At 44.6% G+C, this 17,977-nt stretch overlaps 1 long non-coding RNA gene across 3 annotated transcripts; it reads left to right on the top strand.

Moving 5' to 3' along the window:
* Positions 1-10,463: 10,463 nt before the first annotated feature.
* Positions 10,464-17,130, top strand: LOC123169223 (uncharacterized). Of its 3 annotated transcripts, none has more exons than XR_006484699.1 (3): positions 10,464-10,830; positions 11,008-11,756; positions 16,267-17,130. It is a non-coding gene; the product is annotated as an uncharacterized lncRNA (long non-coding RNA). The 3 variants fall into 3 exon arrangements; XR_006484700.1 differs by having other exon boundaries at positions 16,262-16,279; XR_006484698.1 differs by lacking the exon at positions 16,267-17,130 and having other exon boundaries at positions 11,008-11,771.
* Positions 17,131-17,977: the final 847 nt, after the last annotated feature.

Raw genomic sequence — 17,977 nt, 5'->3', positions numbered from 1 at the left:
CAAAGAATATTCTCAAGTATTAGCAGTTGAGTTGTCAATTCAACCACACCTGGATAACTTAATATCTGCAAGAAAGTATTTAGTAGCAAAGTAGTATGAAAGTAACGGTAACGGTGGCAAAAGTAACAGTAGCAACTTTGTAGTAATTGTAACAGTGGCAACGGAAAAGTAACTAAGTAAAGAGCAATATGTGAAAAGCTCGTAGGCATTGGATCGGTGATGGAGAATTATGCCGGATGCGATTCCTCATGCAATAGTTATAACATAGGGTGACACAGAACTAGCTCCAATTCATCAATGTAATGTAGGCATGTATTCCGAATATAGTCATACGTGCTTATGGAAAAGAACTTGCATGACATCTTTTGTCCTACCCTCCCGTGGGAGCGGGGTCCTATTGGAAACTAAGGGATATTAAGGCCTCCTTTTAATAGAGTACCGGACCAAAGCATTAACACTTAGTGAATACATGAACTCCTCAAACTACGGTCATCACCGGTAGTGGTCCCGATTATTGTCACTTCGGGGTTACCGGATCATAACACATAATAGGTGACTATAGACTTGCAAGATAGGATCAAGAACTCACATATATTCATGAAAACATAATAGGTTCAGATCTGAAATCATGGCACTCGGGCCCTAGTGACAAGCATTAAGCATAGCAAAGTCATAGCAACATCAATCTCAGAACATAGTGGATACTAGGGATCAAACCCTAACAAAACTAACTCGATTACATGGTAAATCTCATCCAACCCATCACCGTCCAGCAAGCCTACGATGGAATTACTCACGCACGGCGGTGAGCATCATGAAATTGGTGATGGAGGAAGGTTGATGATGACGATGGCGACGGATTCCCCTCCCCGGAGCCCCGAACGGACTCCGGATCAGCCCTCCCGAGAGAATTTAGGGCTTGGCGGCGGCTCCATATCGTAAAACGCGATGAATCCTTCTCTCTGATTTTTTCCTCCCCGAACGTGAATATATAGAGTTGGAGTTGAGGTCGGTGGAGCACCAGGGGGCCCACGAGGCAGGGGCGCGCCCAGGGGGTAGGCGCGCCCCCACCCTCGTGGACAGGGTGTGGGCCCCCTGGCCTCGATTCTTTCGCCAGTATTTTTTATTAATTCCAAAAATAATCTCCGTGAAGTTTCAGGTCATTCCGAGAACTTTTATTTCTGCACAAAAATAACACCATGGCAATTCTGCTGAAAACAGCGTCAGTCCGGGTTAGTTCCAATCAAATCATGCAAGTTAGAGTCCAAAACAAGGGCAAAAGTGTTTGGAAAAGTAGATACGATGGAGACGTATCAACTCCCCCAAGCTTAAACCTTTGCTTGTCCTCAAGCAATTCAGTTGACAAATTGAAAGTGATAAAGAAAAACTTTTACAAACTCTGTTTGCTCTTGTTGTTGTAAATATGTAAAGCCAGCATTCAAGTTTTCAGCAAAGATTATGAACTAACCATATTCACAATAACATTTAGGTCTCATGTTTACTCATATCAATGGCATAATCAACTAGCGAGCAATAATAATAAATCTCGGATGACAACACTTTCTCAAAACAATCATAATATGATATAACAAGATGGTATCTCGCTAGCCCTTTCTGAGACCGCAAAACATAAATGCAGAGCACCTTTGAAGATCAAGGACTGACTAAACATTGTAATTCATGGTAAAAGAGATCCAGTCATAGTCATACCCAATATAAATTAATAGTAATGGATGCAAATGACAGCGGTGCTCTCCAGCTGGTGCTTTTTAATAAGAGGGTGATGACTCAACATAAAAGTAAATAGATAGGCCCTTCGCAGAGGGAAGCAGGGATTTGTAGAGGTGCCAGAGCTCGATTTTGAAATAGAGATGAATAATATTTTGAGCGGCATACTTTCATTGTCAACATAACAACCGAGAGATCTCGATATCTTCCATGCTACACACATTATAGGCGGTTCCCAAACAGAATGGTAAAGTTTATACTCCCCCTCCACCAACAAGCATCAATCCATGGCTGGCTCGAAACAACGAGTGCCTCCAACTAACAAGAGTCCCGGGGGAGTTTTGTTTGCAATTATTTTGATTTAATTTGCTTAGAGCATGGGACTGGGCATCCCGGTGACCAGCCATTTTCTCGTGAGTGAGGAGCGGAGTCCACTCCTCTTGAGAATAACCCGCCTAGCATGGAAGATACAGACAGCCCTAGTTGATACATGAGCTATTCGAGCATGCAAAACAGAATTTCATTTGAAGGTTTAGAGTTTGGCACATACAAATTTACTTGGAACGGCAGGTAGATACCGCATATAGGAAGGTATGGTGGACTCATATGGAATAACTTTGGGGTTTATGGAAGTGGATGCACAAGCAGTATTCCCGCTTAGTACAAGTGAAGGCTAGAAAAAGACTGGGAAGCGACCAACTAGAGAGCGACAACAGTCATGAACATGCATTAAAATTAATAAACATTGAGTGCAAGCATGAGTAGGATATAATCCACCATGAACATAAATATCGTGGAGGCTATGTTGATTTTGTTTCAACTACATGCATGAACATGTGCCAAGTCAAGTCACTCAAATTGTTCAAAGGAGGATACCACCCTATCATACCACATCACAACCATTTTAATAGCATGTTGGCACGCAAGGTAAACCATTATAAGCTCCTAGCTAATTAAGCATGGCATAAGCAACTATAATCTCTAATTGTCATTGCAAACATGTTCATTCATAATAGGCTGAATCAGGAACGATGAACTAATCATATTTACAAAAACAAGAGAGGTCGAGTTCATACCAGCTTCTCTCATCTCAATCAGTCCATCATATATCGTCATTATTGCCTTTCACTTGCACGACCGAACGATGTGGATAATAATAATAGTGCACGTGCATTGGACTAAGCTGGAATCTGCAGGCATCTGACATATAGGAGAAGACAAGATAATATGGGCTCTTGGTTAAATCAACAATAATGCATATAAGAGCCACTTCAACATTTTCATTATGGTCTTCTCCTCTCGACCCCCAAAGAAAAGAAAAGAAATAAAACTATTTACACGGGAAAGCTCCCAACAAGTAAAAGAAGAACGAGAAATCTTTTTGGGTTTTCTTTTAATTATTACTACTACAAGCATGGAAAGTAAACTAGCTAAAAGCTACAACTAATTTTTTTGTTTTTCTTAAGGTTTATCAAACACACAAGAAGAAAGCGAGAAAAAGAAAATAAACTAGCATGGATATTACAGTGAAAAAGTATGAGCACTGACAACTAGAATGAGTGTGTAAACATGAATGTAATGTCGGTGAGAAATACGTACTCCCCCAAGCTTAGGCTTTTGGCCTAAGTTGGTCTATGCCCATGGATCAAAATTGTAGTTGGGGTCGTACTGAGAAGGAGCCTCGGGTTGCCACTGGTTAGCAATCTCCTCCGGATCCCACTGGTAAACAGACTGTCGTGAAGGATCAAATTATGGTTCTGGCTCTGGCTCTGTAGCTGGTGTGGGGTTCCGGTAGGCATGAAATGCCTCCGGCTGAACAAGGTACTTGCTTGTAGATAAGTCAAACAAAGAAGGAGCAGGCAAAGTAATAGTCTCAGGGCGATTTTTATCAAATATCAGTTTGTACTTAAGCATCTTTTCCTTATTCTTAACGATAAAATCATGTGCTACCATACTCTTATAGTCTAGAAAAACAGGAGGCAACAACTTTTATTCTTTCTCATAATGCCTAATAGGTATGTTAAAGTGTGCAGCGAGGCGCGAGGCGAAGATACCTCCCAAGATGGGACCCTTCATGCGGTTAAACTTAACCGTTTGGCAACGATAGCGCCTAGGATAAAAGAGTTATCACGAAACAAGGCATGGCCCAAAATAACAATATCAGGGGCACTAAGGTTTCCACAGTTTCCGCGACCAATTAACATCTACTAGCAAATATCGCAAAGTAACGCAGAACCGGAAAATGTATGCTAGTAATTCTTGCGTCGGAAACTTTCCTTGTTTCCCCTATAGCAATCATATCAATAAACCCTTCCACATCATTTCGATGTGGTTCCTCTATGCTGCCAGTAAGGGGTATCTTACAAACCCGGCAGAAATCAGAAAGGGACATCTCCTTATGCTCATCATATAAATAAAATTCCACTGAAGGTGGTGATCTCCTAGCATGGAAATGAAAATTTTGCACGAAAATATTAGTGAGTAAGAGATACTGTTCACGCTGGTCGCGGAGGAAGTCGGTGAGGCCCGCATTCTCAACCTAAGAATAGAAATCATCATGAATCCCGGCTGCTGTTAAGAACTCATCACAAGGCCATTCACACGGCCGAACCTCCGCGGTGCGAGGGAGATTATATTTGGGCCTCTTATCCTCTTCACTTTGCTTATCCCTCGAGCTTCGGCTCGAAGAGCCCCTCAATAATCTCTTCATCATTTTCTGAAAATTTCTGAAATTTTTAGTAACTCAAAATAAAAGTGAACCAAACTCAACAAAATTGATAGCAACTACTCCCACAAGTGCCTAGAGACTATATCATGCATTAGAACTACTTGGGACCATATAAATTTGACATGCAAGCTCAAAAGCAGGGGGTCACCTAGGCAGCAAAAAATTGCAATGAATAAAGCACTAGAACAAAAACTAATTGGACCATTGGAGGAGTCACATACCGAAGAACAATCCCCCAAAGCAGTTTTGTGAGTGGAGCTTTGAGCAAGGAGATCGAAAATCGCAGCAAAATGAGCTAGAACTCGTGCTTGAGCTGGTTGGTGATTTTTTTGGGAGGAAGAAGGAGTGTGTGGTGGCTGGAATAAGTGGAGGGGAGCCACCATGGGCCCACGAGGCAGGGGGCGTGCCCTGCACCCTCGTGGCCAGGTGCTTGCTCCCCCTGTTGTGTTCTCAGTGCCAGATATTCTCAAATATTCTAAAAAAATCATATTTCATTTTCGGGGCATTTGGAGAACTTTTATTTTCGGGGTATTTTTTATTGCACGGATAATTCAGAAAACTGACAGAAAATACTATTTTTGCTTTATTTAATCTAAATAACAGAAAGTAAAAGGAGGGTACAGAAGGTTGTACCTCTAACTTCATCCATCTCATGCTCATCAAAAGGAATCCACTAACAAGGTTGATCAAGTCTTGTTAACAAACTCATTCCGAGTAACATGGAACTGCAGAAATTTCGAATAACACTATGTTACCTCAACGGGGATATGCACATCCCCAACAATAAGAATATCATATCTCCTTTTGACAGTAGGAAGAGGAAATTCAAAACCTCCAATAGTAATCGATGGAATTTTTCCAATAGAATTGATACTGTGGACTTGAGGTTGTTTCCTCGGAAAGTGTACCGTATGCTCATTACCATTAACATGAAAAGTGACATTGCCTTTGTTGCAATCAATAACAGCCCCTGCAGTATTCAAAAAGGATCTTCCAAGAATAATAGACATACTATCGTCCTCGGGAATATCAAGAATAACAAAGTCCGTTAAAATAGTAACGTTTGCAACCACAACAGGCACATCCTCACAAATACCGACAGGTATAGCAGTTGATTTATCAGCCATTTGCAAAGATATTTCAGTAGGTGTCAACTTATTCAAATCAAGTCTACGATATAAAGAGAGAGGCATAACACTAACACCGGCTCCAAGATCACATAAAGCAGTTCTAACATAGTTTCTTTTAATGGAGCATGGTATAGTTGGTACTCCTGGATCTCCTAGTTTCTTAGGTATTCCACCCTTAAAAGTATAATTAGCAAGCATGGTGGAAATTTCAGCTTCCGGTATCTTTCTCTTATTTGTAACAATATCCTTCATATACTTAGCATAAGGATTCATTTTAAGCATATCAGTAAAACGCATACGCAAAAAGATAGGTCTAATCATTTCAGCAAAGCGCTCAAAATCCTCATCATCCTTTTTCTTGGATGGTTTGGGAGGAAAAGGCATGGGTTTCTGAACCCATGGTTCTCTTTCTTTACCGTGCTTCCTAGCAACAAAGTCTCTCTTATCATAACGTTGATTCTTTGATTGTGGGTTATCAAGATCAACAGCAGGTTCAATCTCTACATCATTGTCATTACTAGGTTGAGCATCAACATGAACATCATCATTAACATTATCACTAGGTTCATGTTCATCACCAGATTGTGTTTCAGCATCAGAAATAGAAATATCATTGGGATTCTCAGGTGCGTCAACAACAGGTTCACTAGAAGCATGCAAAGTCCTATCATTTTTCTTTTTCTTCCTTTTAGAAGGACTAGGTGCATCAACATTAGTTCTCTGAGAATCCTGCTCAATTCTCTTAGGGTGGCCCTCAGGATACAAAGGTTCCTGAGTCATTTTACCCCCTCTAGTCATAACTCTAACAGCATTATCATTCTTCTTATTATTTAATTCATTGAGCAAATCATTTTGAGCTTTAAGCACTTGTTCTACTGAGTGGTAACCATAGAAGCATGTTTACTAATGAGTTTAAGTTCACCTTTAACTCTAGTCATATAATCGCTCAAGTGTTCAAGCATATCAGCATTGTGTTTCAATTGTCTACCAACATAAGCATTGAAGTTTTCTTGTTTAACCATAAAGTCATCAAACTCATCCAAGCATTGACTAGCAAACTTAGTAAACGGGAATTTCAGCTTTATCATATCTATAGAGAGAATTTACCTTTACTACCTGTGTCGGGTTGTCAAGACCATGTATTTCTTCAACAGGCGGCAAATTAAGACCATGTATTTCTTTAATAGGAGGTAAATTCTTAACATCTTCAGCTTTAATACCTTTTTCTTTCATAGATTTCTTTGCCTCTTGCATATCTTCAGGACTGAGAAATAGAATACCCCTTTTCTTCGGAGTTGGCTTAGGAGTTGGTTCAGGAAGTGTCCAATTATTTTCATTAGTCAACATATTATTCAATAGCAATTCAGCTTGATCAACTGTTCTTTCCCTGAAAACACAACCAGCACGACTATTCAGGTGGTCTCTGGAAGCATCGGTTAGTCCATTATAAAAGATATCAAGTATTTCATTTTTCTTGAGAGGATGATCAGGCAAAGCATTAAGTAGTTGGAGAAGCCTCCCCCAAGCTTGTGGGAGACTCTCTTCTTCAATTTGCACAAAATTATATATTTCCCTTAAAGCAGCTTGTTTCTTATGAGCGGGGAAATATTTAGCAGAGAAGTAATAAATCATATCCTGGGGACTACGCACACAACCAGGATCAAGAGAATTAAACCATGTTTTAGCATCACCCTTTAATGAGAACGGAAATAATTTAAGGATATAGTAGTAGCGAGTTTTCTCATCATTAGTGAACAGGGTGGCTATATCATTTAATTTAGTAAGATGTGCCACAACAGTTTCAGATTCATAGCCATAAAAAGGATCAGATTCAACCAAAGTAATTATCTCAGGATCAACAGAGAAATCATAATCCTTATCAGTAACACAGATAGGTGAAGTAGCAAAAGCAGGGTCATATTTCATTCTAGCATTCAGAGATTTTTCTTTCAGCTTAGCTAATAATTTCTTAAGATCACTCCTATCATTGCAAGCAAGAAAGTCTCTAGCAGTTTCTTCATCCATAACATAACCCTCAGGCACAACAGGCAATTCATATCTAGGGGGAGAATCTTCATCATCACTTTCATCAATATTATCAGTTTCAATAATTTCATTCTCTCTAGCCCTAGCAAGTTGTTCATCAAGAAATTCACCTAGTGGCACAGTAGTATCAAGCATAGAAGTAGTTTCATCATAAGTATCATGCATAGCAGAAGTGGCATCATCAATAACATGCGACATATCAGAATTAATAGCAGAAGCAGGTTTAGGTGTCGCAAGCTTACTCAAAACAGAAGGTGAATCAAGTGCAGAGCTAGATGGCAGTTCCTTACCTCCCCTCGTAGTTGAGGGAAAAATCTTAGTTCTTTCATCTTTCAAGTTCCTCATAGTGACCAGCAGATATAAATCCCAAGTGACTCAAAGAATAGAGCTATGCTCCCCGGCAACGGCGCCAGAAAATAGTCTTGATAACCCACAAGTATAGGGGATCGCAACTGTTTTCGAGGGTAGAGTATTCAACCCAAATTTATTGATTCGACACAAGGGGAGCCAAAGAATATTCTCAAGTATTAGCAATTGAGTTGTCAATTCAACCGCACCTGGATAACTTAATATCTGCAGCAACGTATTTAGTAGAAAAGTAGTATGGAAGTAACGGTAACGATGGCAAAAGTAACAGTAGCAGCTTTGTAGTAATTGTAACAGTGGCAACGGAAAAGTAACTAAGCAAAGAACAATATGTGAAAAGCTCGTAGGCATTGGATCGGTGATGGAGAATTATGCCGGATGCGATTCCTCATGTAATAGTTATAACATAGGGTGACACAGAACTAGCTCCAATTCATCAATGTAACGTAGGCATGTATTCCGAATATAGTCATACGTGCTTATGGAAAACAACTTGCATGACATCTTTTGTCCTACCCTCCCGTGGCAGCGGGGTCCTATTGGAAACTAAGGGATATTAAGGCCTCCTTTTAATAGAGTACCGGACCAAAGCATTAACACATAGTGAATACATGAACTCCTCAAACTACGGTCATCACCGGAGTGGTCCCGATTATTGTCACTTCGGGGTTGCCGGATCATAACACATAGTAGGTGACTATAGACTTGCAAGATAGGATCAAGAACTCACATATATTCATGAAAACATAATAGGTTCAGATCTGAAATCATGGCACTCGGGCCCTAGTGACAAGCATTAAGCATAGCAAAGTCATAGCAACATCAATCTCAGAACATAGTGGATACTAGGGATCAAACCCTAACAAAACTAACTCGATTACATGGTAAATCTCATCCAACCCATCACAGTCCAGCAAGCCTACGATGGAATTACTCACGCACGGCGGTGAGCATCATGAAATTGGTGATGGAGGAAGGTTGATGATGACGATGGCGACGGATTCCCCTCTTTGGAGCCCCGAACGGACTCCAGATCAGCCCTCCCGAGAGAGATTAGGGCTTGGCGGCGGCTCCGTATCGTAAAACGCGATGAATCCTTCTCTCTGATTTTTTCTCCCCGAACATGAATATATAGAGTTGGAGTTAAGGTCGGTGGAGCACCAGGGGGCCAAGAGGCAGGGGGCGCACCCAGGGGGGTAGGCGCGCCCCCACCCTCGTGGACAGGGTGTGGGCCCCCTGGCCTTGATTCTTTCACCAGTATTTTTTATTAATTCCAAAAATAATCTCCGTGAAGTTTCAGGTCATTCCGAGAACTTTTATTTCTGCACAAAAATAACACCATGGCAATTCTGCTGAAAACAGCGTCAGTCCGGGTTAGTTCCATTCAAATCATGCAAGTTAGAGTCCAAAATAAGGGCAAAAGTGTTTGGAAAAGTAGATACGACGGAGACGTATCAGCTCTCACGCATGAGCCTAGCTATATGCGTGCTCCAAGGCAGATGCAATAAATATGAGGAAAGAGATATAGAGAAGATGAGAAGAAGTACTAATCTTATAGCCAACCTTATAGCTAACCTTATTGTATGAGTAACTATATGTGTTGGCTATATATGATATTACAACATCTTATAGCCAGCACTTGGCTGTATTATTAACCATGCTCTTATCCACGGGCTTTGTAGGCACGAACAAGGGCTCGGCCTTTTGGAAAAAACATGCATGTTTTTCTCATGAGAAAAGAACTTTGTGCTCTACGACATGTGTCATCCATTAAATGCAATGTGAAGTCGCTAACGCATCGGTGGTACATCATTTCCAACTCCATCACGAAGTTTTACATTGCGGTTGCATGAGTTGAGACAATGTGGCCATCGGGCTCGTCAACCATGGAGATCATAAGTTTTGCTTTTTGCTGCTCTACATGTTGGTCAATTCAGTGATTCACTCAATGTTGCAACTTGATAATCATCATGTTGTATAGCCTAAACGCGCTGCCGTGTCGTATCAGAGGACCGTGGACATGTCATTTACGCTCATACGTTCTTGGATGAAACTCAGGGGAAACTTTATGTGAGACTGCATGTGCTGGCTCTGACTCTAGCGTTGTTGAATATGGAAGTGGTGAATTCGAAAAACTTGTTGAACAACCTGTTATCTCGGATGCAATATTTACATTTGAACTATTGTTGTACTGGGATATTTGCATTTATTTATAGAGGAGGGGCTGACATTTAGATGACAATGTTGAATGGTCGGCTCCACCATCCGTGTCCGTGAACAAATACAGTGTCTTTATAGGGGATAGCGTTGGAGATGCCCTTATGTCACGTGTGAAACAAACTTGATATTACCGCATCGGCGGCGCTGGGGTCTTCCTGGTTATTCCCTGGAATACCCAAGATTTAGGCCTAAAAAAATCTATATACATATTAATATGGCCCAGCCCAAACTGAGCGTCACGCAACGCATCAGACCAGTGTCTGATTGTACACGCAAGGCCGCGGGCGAGGTCTATCAACCAGTTCCCAGTCTCCAGCCGTCCAGCGCAGTCTCCCTCCCCGTGCCCCGATTCCCAAACCTAGCGCTAGCGGGCTAGCGGCCGGCGCCGCGGCGGCGGGCGGCGGCGAATTCAGGTCCGGCCGACCCTCTCCTTTCCTCCCCTCGGCAGTACTGCCCCTCCAGCCTCGGCCTTCGGGCTCCGGCAGTCCGCTCCGCCCCTCCCCTCCCCAAACTGCATCTGGTCCAGTGGTCCACCTCCGGTCTCCTCCGCCTCCGAGATCCGGCCGGCCTCTAGTGCTCCCTCGACGGCTCCACTGCTCCACCGGCACCAAGGTACTTTTTGCTTTTTGCCCTCTATTTTTTTAAGAAACCTGAAGATTTGTTTGTAAACTGATGAAACTGAACTAAATGGACATTGGAGTTTGAAGAAGAAGGATGTTTATATGATGGATTTGATGCCACATTGCCACTGCCACTGATTTCTACTTTGTTTGTGTGATTGTGATGTAGATGAAGAAGAAAGATGTTAGCTTGTTTGAATTGTGGGACAAATCTTCAAAGGCAAGGAAAATAAGTTCTATGCTTCTGATTTTACAAGGGATGAACTGGCAAGACTTCCATGGCAACTAAACATGTATGTTACTAATGTGCGTAGAGATGAAAGGTTTCAAAACCTGAAAAATCTGTGTCAGCTTTCAGTTATGCTTGTTGAGACAAACAAGCATGAACAATATCATACTTCCTCCGTTCCTTGATATAAGGTGTATAGATTTTTGAGAAAAAGTCCAAAATATAAGGTGTATTGCGTTGCACCACTCGTTTGGACAATTTTTTTAGAGATTTGATTACATTTCCTTATATTATGCAAGCTCCTCTATTTTCTCATGTCAATTAGTCAGGTGAAATCACACCCAAAATTTGTGAAAATTTCCCTCCACGTGCGTTATTTAATTTCCGTGCCAAAAACTATACACCCTATATTTAGGAACGGAGGGAGTATTGTTTACAAGCTTCTTAAGTTGGTACTGATTCTGCCGGTAGCTACTGCTAGTGTTGAAAGGGTATTCTCTTCAATGAGCTATGTGAAGAATAAGGTAAGGAACAAAATGGGTGATGATTATTTGAACAATTGTTTGGTTACATTCGTTGAGAGAGAATTTTTCAATCAAGTGAAGGATGAAGATGTCATCAATCTGTTCCAAAAAGGCGACCGCAGAGTTATATTGTAAGAAGGATATCATCACTTTATCAATCAACAGGTACTTATATATTCATGTGGTTATGGTCTGATACATTGAAATATTGCTATTGCCGTTATGCTATTGTTGTTTTGTTCATATATTGCTACTATTGTGTTGTTTGGTTCATATACTACTTTTAGAGCAAAAAAATAAAATTGGTTGAATACCCAACCTTCATTTCCTGGCGCCGCCACTGTATTACCGGATATGTTTCCAAAAACTATTTGATATAGTAAGTTGTAGTTCTGAAACTATTGACAAAATATCACAGTAAGAATATTACAATCCAAAGCTTTCATTTGAGGATAAAAATGCGTTTGTCTCATCACATGTCAAGATTTTAGAACCAATGGCATGAAAATACGACGGCCGGGAACATCTTTTGCTCCTAGCTCGCCTAGACATGCATCGAGACAGAAACCTCCCATCCCATGCTGATGCTGGTCCACCAATCGGTTTGGTTCTTGCTTGGTGGCATTGAATGAGCTGCCTGTCCGGCAAAAGCGAGCGCACCAACCATGCACCGCAATTGGTTTGCACATGCCAATCGGCAACTACTGTACTTGATCAAGAACATCCATCCATCCACATGCAAACCATGTCTACACTCTACCCTGAAATGGGATTCAGATACATACATACAGGCAGGCATGCATACATACATACATACATACATACATACATACATACATACATACATACATACATACATACATACATACAGTTACGCATACGCTTCATCTCCTTGAAATCAAGTTGTGAACATTTCAGGAAGAAAGGTGCGTACGTAACTACTCTACGTACTATCTGTTTTACTATCTTCGGTGTTGGTCCTATACACTGAAGTTTTACGGATGTTAGGTTTCCTCTAGATCCAAGCTAGATAGTTCCCTCAAGAAAAAGGGTTTCCCAAACCCGCTTTATATTACAAAGCAACCACTGATACATCCGACGATAGGTGCTGGGCCAAGAAAAAAGAAAGAGAAACAAATGCCAACAACGGCAGATCAACAAAACAAAAACGATCGGCGACCGCTGCACCCTTCGGAGAAGTACCACCACGCTCCCAGCACTCCAAAGCGCCGCATACCAAGCAAAACCTTCAAGAAGGTGACGACGACGACGCCGCTATTGCCCGGACTAGTCCTAGGGTTTCCTCCGGTATGCGGGGGGGGGGGGGGGGGGGCAGTGAGGGGAGGGTGTACCCGACGCCCTTCAGGAAGGTCCGGCGGCACCCACAGGCGTCGCCGCGTCGGGGCCAGCCGAGCCGCTAGAGATTTCTCCAACCCAAACCCCCACCACCACCCTAGACGAATCATAGTGCACCGCCCATCACGCCGTCCACCAACATGTGCCACCACGGTCACCGAATCAACTTCGTCGTCTCCCTAAGGACACCGACACGAGACCTGGAGGACGGGAGAAGAGATAGTGGCCTCGGGGGCATCCACAACATCGCCAACGTGAGGGGACAACCACCACCGCTGCCGCGGAGCCGACCGGATGCACGGACAAAGGGCCTGCCAGGCGCCGAGGCCCGGCCGGACCCAATAGGGTCCGGACAGCCCCTGCCGTCACGCTGCAGCTCGCCGACTGACGAAGCCGCCACCGCCCAGAGACCACCGCCTCCTCGCCACCAACAAGGGAGCATCGTCGTCGCGCACCGAGCCGCCGGCCCGCCCTAGCCCAGATGAAGCCCGAAAGGGCCCAGATCTAGGCCGCCCGGGCGCCGCCGGCCACTCGCACTGGCACGCCGCCCCGTGACCAACGGCCGCGCCGCCGCACCGAGGACCCCGAGGCCCGCCGCCGAGCCGCACCGCTGCCGGCCGAGCTGCACCGCCGCCATCAGGAGGCCCCCGCGCCTCCCCAAGCGCGCGCGGGGAAAGAACGGCCCACCGCCGACCTCGCCGACGGCGGCGGGGGGAGAAGGACGGGGAGGTGGGGCTGGAGGAGAAGAGGATGCAGGGGTCCGCCCGACGCCCGCGGGGGGGGGGGGGGGGGCGCGAGCGGACAGGGAGGCGGAGGAGGGTGGGGGAGGGGAGGAGGGGCGCGACGCGCGCGGCCGGCAGCCGGAGGCGGCGGGAGAGGAGGGCGGTGGCGGGGGAGCGGGAGGAGGAACCCTAGTCGCGGGAGGAGCGGGGCGCGACCTTCAGCTTGCCAACCTTCCAAGCGACCAGCTAGCTAGTTCCCTGTAGCGAGGCTGTAACATGCGACCATGGTCACCATGGCATGCTATATTGAGCGTGCATTATAGTATTTGCTAATATTTGTTGTTGCTTCTGGAGCCTGACCATTCCATTCATGTACCTGGCCGGCCAGCACCACGGGGAGGACTCATCCAATCTTGACAGTGCTCATTTTGCCAATCCGTTTATCATATCAAAGACGCGTCTATACGTACTCGGAGTCTCGGATATAAAATAGGTTAAACAGGTAACGACCATGCTAGGCTTTTTTCTTTTCTTTTCAAGACAAACGACCCATGCTTGCTGCTCCCACCACTAGGCCCAGTGGCTTGATCGGCCCATCGATCCATGCTGACTCGTTCAACACGTACTACGTCCAATCAATCATTGAACGAATCATGCATGCAGCAAAAGCCTCCGTCCACGTCGAGGCGGAACGCGAAGGCGACCGCCGATCGGTTCGCCGCCTCGCTCAGTCCCCGTCACCGACACGCCGACCCGACGTGGTTCGTCACTGGCTCCGCCCGCGATCGAGCACCCGGGCACTGTTGGATAAGGAGGAGCGCGCGTACAGGCTGCCCGTGACGCGACGTGTGTGTGTGACGATGGTGACATCCGATCGAGCCGGGCGAGCGTAGGGCCGCCCGGCCAGCCGACAAGTCGCCGGAGCCGGAGCCGGGCCCGGCGGTGGCGGGACAGGAGAGGAGAGGGCTAGCCGCATGCATGCATGCTTGCACGACATGGGACAAGGGCCATGGCGTGCCCATGCCTGCAAGGTGTGGGTTAGTGGGGGTTTACGTACCCACACCCACAATCGGCCGGCCACCCCTTAACAACAGCGGTGGGGCAGCAATTATGCCCGTGTTTCCTCGCTGTTTAATCCTGTTTCAATGCCTGATCAAGCTCCGGCGTCCCTTTCCCCCTCCAACCGGGCCTGCTCATGTGTGGCTCACGTGTTGGTGGGCTAGCTGCTCGTGTCTTGCCTTGCCTTCCTGCACAAATAACCAAAGAGACTCCATGAATGGATGTAGCATGGGCGAGTGAATGACTGCACAAATGGATGGAATTAAAGGAAATAACTAGAGAGATAGGAGAGGCTGACGGAGTATCATATACTAGTATCATACATATGATACTAGTGTATGATACTACTCCCTCCGTCCGGGTTTATTAGGCCTCTCTCAGCATCACACGCATGTCCCTTTTTATAAGGCCTCGCTTCGGAAAGATGCATGTATGCAACAATTTCATTGGTTGCATTGAAAGTCATTGTTGTTGGTGCCTATGACTGGAAAATTAATACACTTCATGCCTATTTTTTATTGGTTGCATGCATGTGAAAGAGTGCATTGGGAGTGAAATGGAAGAATTAATATGAGTAAATTACTATGTGTCTTGGTCTAAGAGAAGTTGTTTTTAGGCCTAATAAACCCGGACGGAGGGAGTACATTCATAGTGCATAATACTACTATCATAGATGATCTCATTTATTGCCATGCATGACACATACTCGCTCCGTCCCAAAATAAGTGATTCAATTTTGTACTAACTTTAGAGGGTGCTTGGATCCAAGGGACTTATTTTAGTCTGACTAAAAATAGTCTCTTTAAGAGGCTAAAGTTCCAAGCACCCCTGACTAAAGAGAGACTAAAACTAGTCTTGAGACTAAAAATTTTTAGTCAGGGGTACCCCTATTAAAATGTGGATTAGTCCTCTTTCTCCTCATTTAACTCCTCTCCTTTAACACAGGCGAGTTCTGGATTGGAGGGTTTGAAGGATAATAAATGCTCATTAACTTGATTTTAGTCTCTTTAGTATTTGGATCCAAGCATGGATGAGGCTAGCAAGTTTTAGTCCCACTACTTTTAGTCATGGGACTAAAACGTATCCAAGCACCCTCTTAGTACAAAGTTGAGTTCCCAAAATAAGTGACTCAACTTTATACTAACTTTAGTACAAAGTTAGTACAAAGTTGAGTCACTTATTTTGGAAAGGAGGGAGTAGTAGTATAACATTTATTATGATATACGGTATCTATCTATGTTATTATAACTCTCTCTTATTTAATTGTATGTCATATAAGCATGTTCACAAGTCGCAAGTATACTACTACCTCCATCTCGGTGAATAAGTCATTTGCGTAGTTTTAAGTTGTTACTCCCACTATGGCCAGCCTTATTAGCAGTTAGCTGGAGGCCTGCTGCGGGTATTATTTCACAGTAATGAGATCGGAACATTGTTGATTAATATCCTTAATTAGCCGGTGGCCTTAAGGCAGGCTTATTAATTTCACAATAAAAAGAAATTGGAATCACGCTGATTAATCCCCTTAAATAGAGCAGGTTTGGTTTATTCCACAATAAAAGAGGCTTGCAGCGTTGCTGATTAATGTCATATGACCACCTCGACATCATGAATGAATTGCGTCTTCAATTCTGCCCCAACGGATTCAAGATGGCAATGATGCCAATCGATGATGAGTTAGTGCATCTGCAGAGCAAGTTCCAGAGCATATGTGAGGTGTTGGAATATGTGTATTGTCATTTGGTAATCATGTGCATGCTCTGCTCCTTTTCCTGCAATGAACAAGTTGTTGTAGCAACGTCCCAACTAATCCTCCTGTCAAGTCCAGAGAGAGATACTAGCTGCACCTAGCATGTCATGTCTCAAACTTCACTTCACCTTTTCCTCCCCGGATGGATACCCTTCGTAGCACACACGTCTTAAATAAATGCCAAGTTTCATCTTTCTGGCAATTGCACGCCCTCTCCCTCAAATCACATAATTTCTTGAAGGGTCAATCACATGATTAAGCCCAGCCATTGCTTTCCTTAAATAAATTGTTGAGAAATTACTCAGTTAGACGAATAACGTGAAATCCAGCATGCTGATGAGTAGCTCGAATTGATAGCTTGTAAAGTGGCACGGCGACAGCTCCAAGAACCAAGACTGGAGCTGCCTTTTGGACACTACTGAAAACACCGGTACTGGCAAAGTAAACTGAAAGGGCGCAGATGCATTCACTGTTCATCAGGCATCAGGCATCAGCCTCGTCCTTGATCTCACCTTGAGGCTAGAGAGAAAGCAGAGAGAGAGGCTGGGTCAGATTCAGAAATTTAATGTGAGAAAGAGATGCTAGATCCCACACCAGCTAGTGCTAGCTAGAACCTAGGTGTGTCTGTATGTCTGAACCTCTAGCTACAACTTTTGGGGGTGTTGCAATTGGCAAATCTTTGGACTATGACCTGATGTGACCATCACCCATGATAGAATGATAGTAGATCGTAGATACACTGCATCAAACCATTTGAGATTATTTTTTGATTTAATGGGAACATATATCTGTATATAGGAAGGCTTCTTTGTTTTTGTATTTAAACAAAAGGATTTGTGTGTTGTTGTTGGGGAACATAGTAATAATTCAAAAAAATTCCTATGTGTCACCAAGATCAATCTAGGAGATTCTAGCAACGAGAGAGGGAGTGCATCTTCATACCCTTGAAGATCGCTAAGCGGAAGCGTTACAAGAATGCGGTTGATGGAGTCGTACTCACGGCGATTCAAATCACGGAAGATCCGATCAAGCGCCGAACGGACGGCGCCTCCGCGTTCAACACGCGAACAGCCCGGGGACGTCTCCTCCTTCTTGATCCAGCAAGGGGAGAGGAGAAGTTGAGGGAGAACTCCGACAGCACGACGGCGTGGTGGTGGTGGAGCTCGTGGTTCTCCGGGAGGGCTCCGCCAAGCTCTACGGAGGAGGAGGAGGTGTTGGAGAGGGGGAGGGCTGCGCCAGGGGAAGGGTGCGGTTGCCCTCCCACCCCCCACTATATATAGGGACAAGGGAGAGGGGGCCGGCCCCCCTAGATGCATCTAGAGGGGGGAGGGAGGGCGGCCAAGGGGGAAGGCTTGCCCCCCAAGCTAGGTGGGGGCGCCCCCTCTAGGGTTTCCCCCAACCCTAGGCGCATGGGCCCTAGGGGGGAGTTGGCACCCAGCCCACCTAGGGGCTGGTTCCCCTCCATATTCAGCCCATAGGGCCCTCCGGGGCAGGTGGAC

This window comes from Triticum aestivum, chromosome 7D (genome assembly GCF_018294505.1).
Source record: "Triticum aestivum cultivar Chinese Spring chromosome 7D, IWGSC CS RefSeq v2.1, whole genome shotgun sequence".
Lineage (NCBI taxonomy): Eukaryota > Viridiplantae > Streptophyta > Magnoliopsida > Poales > Poaceae > Triticum > Triticum aestivum.
Note: the sequence above shows the minus strand (reverse complement) of the source record. Positions and strands in the feature narration are given on the sequence as shown.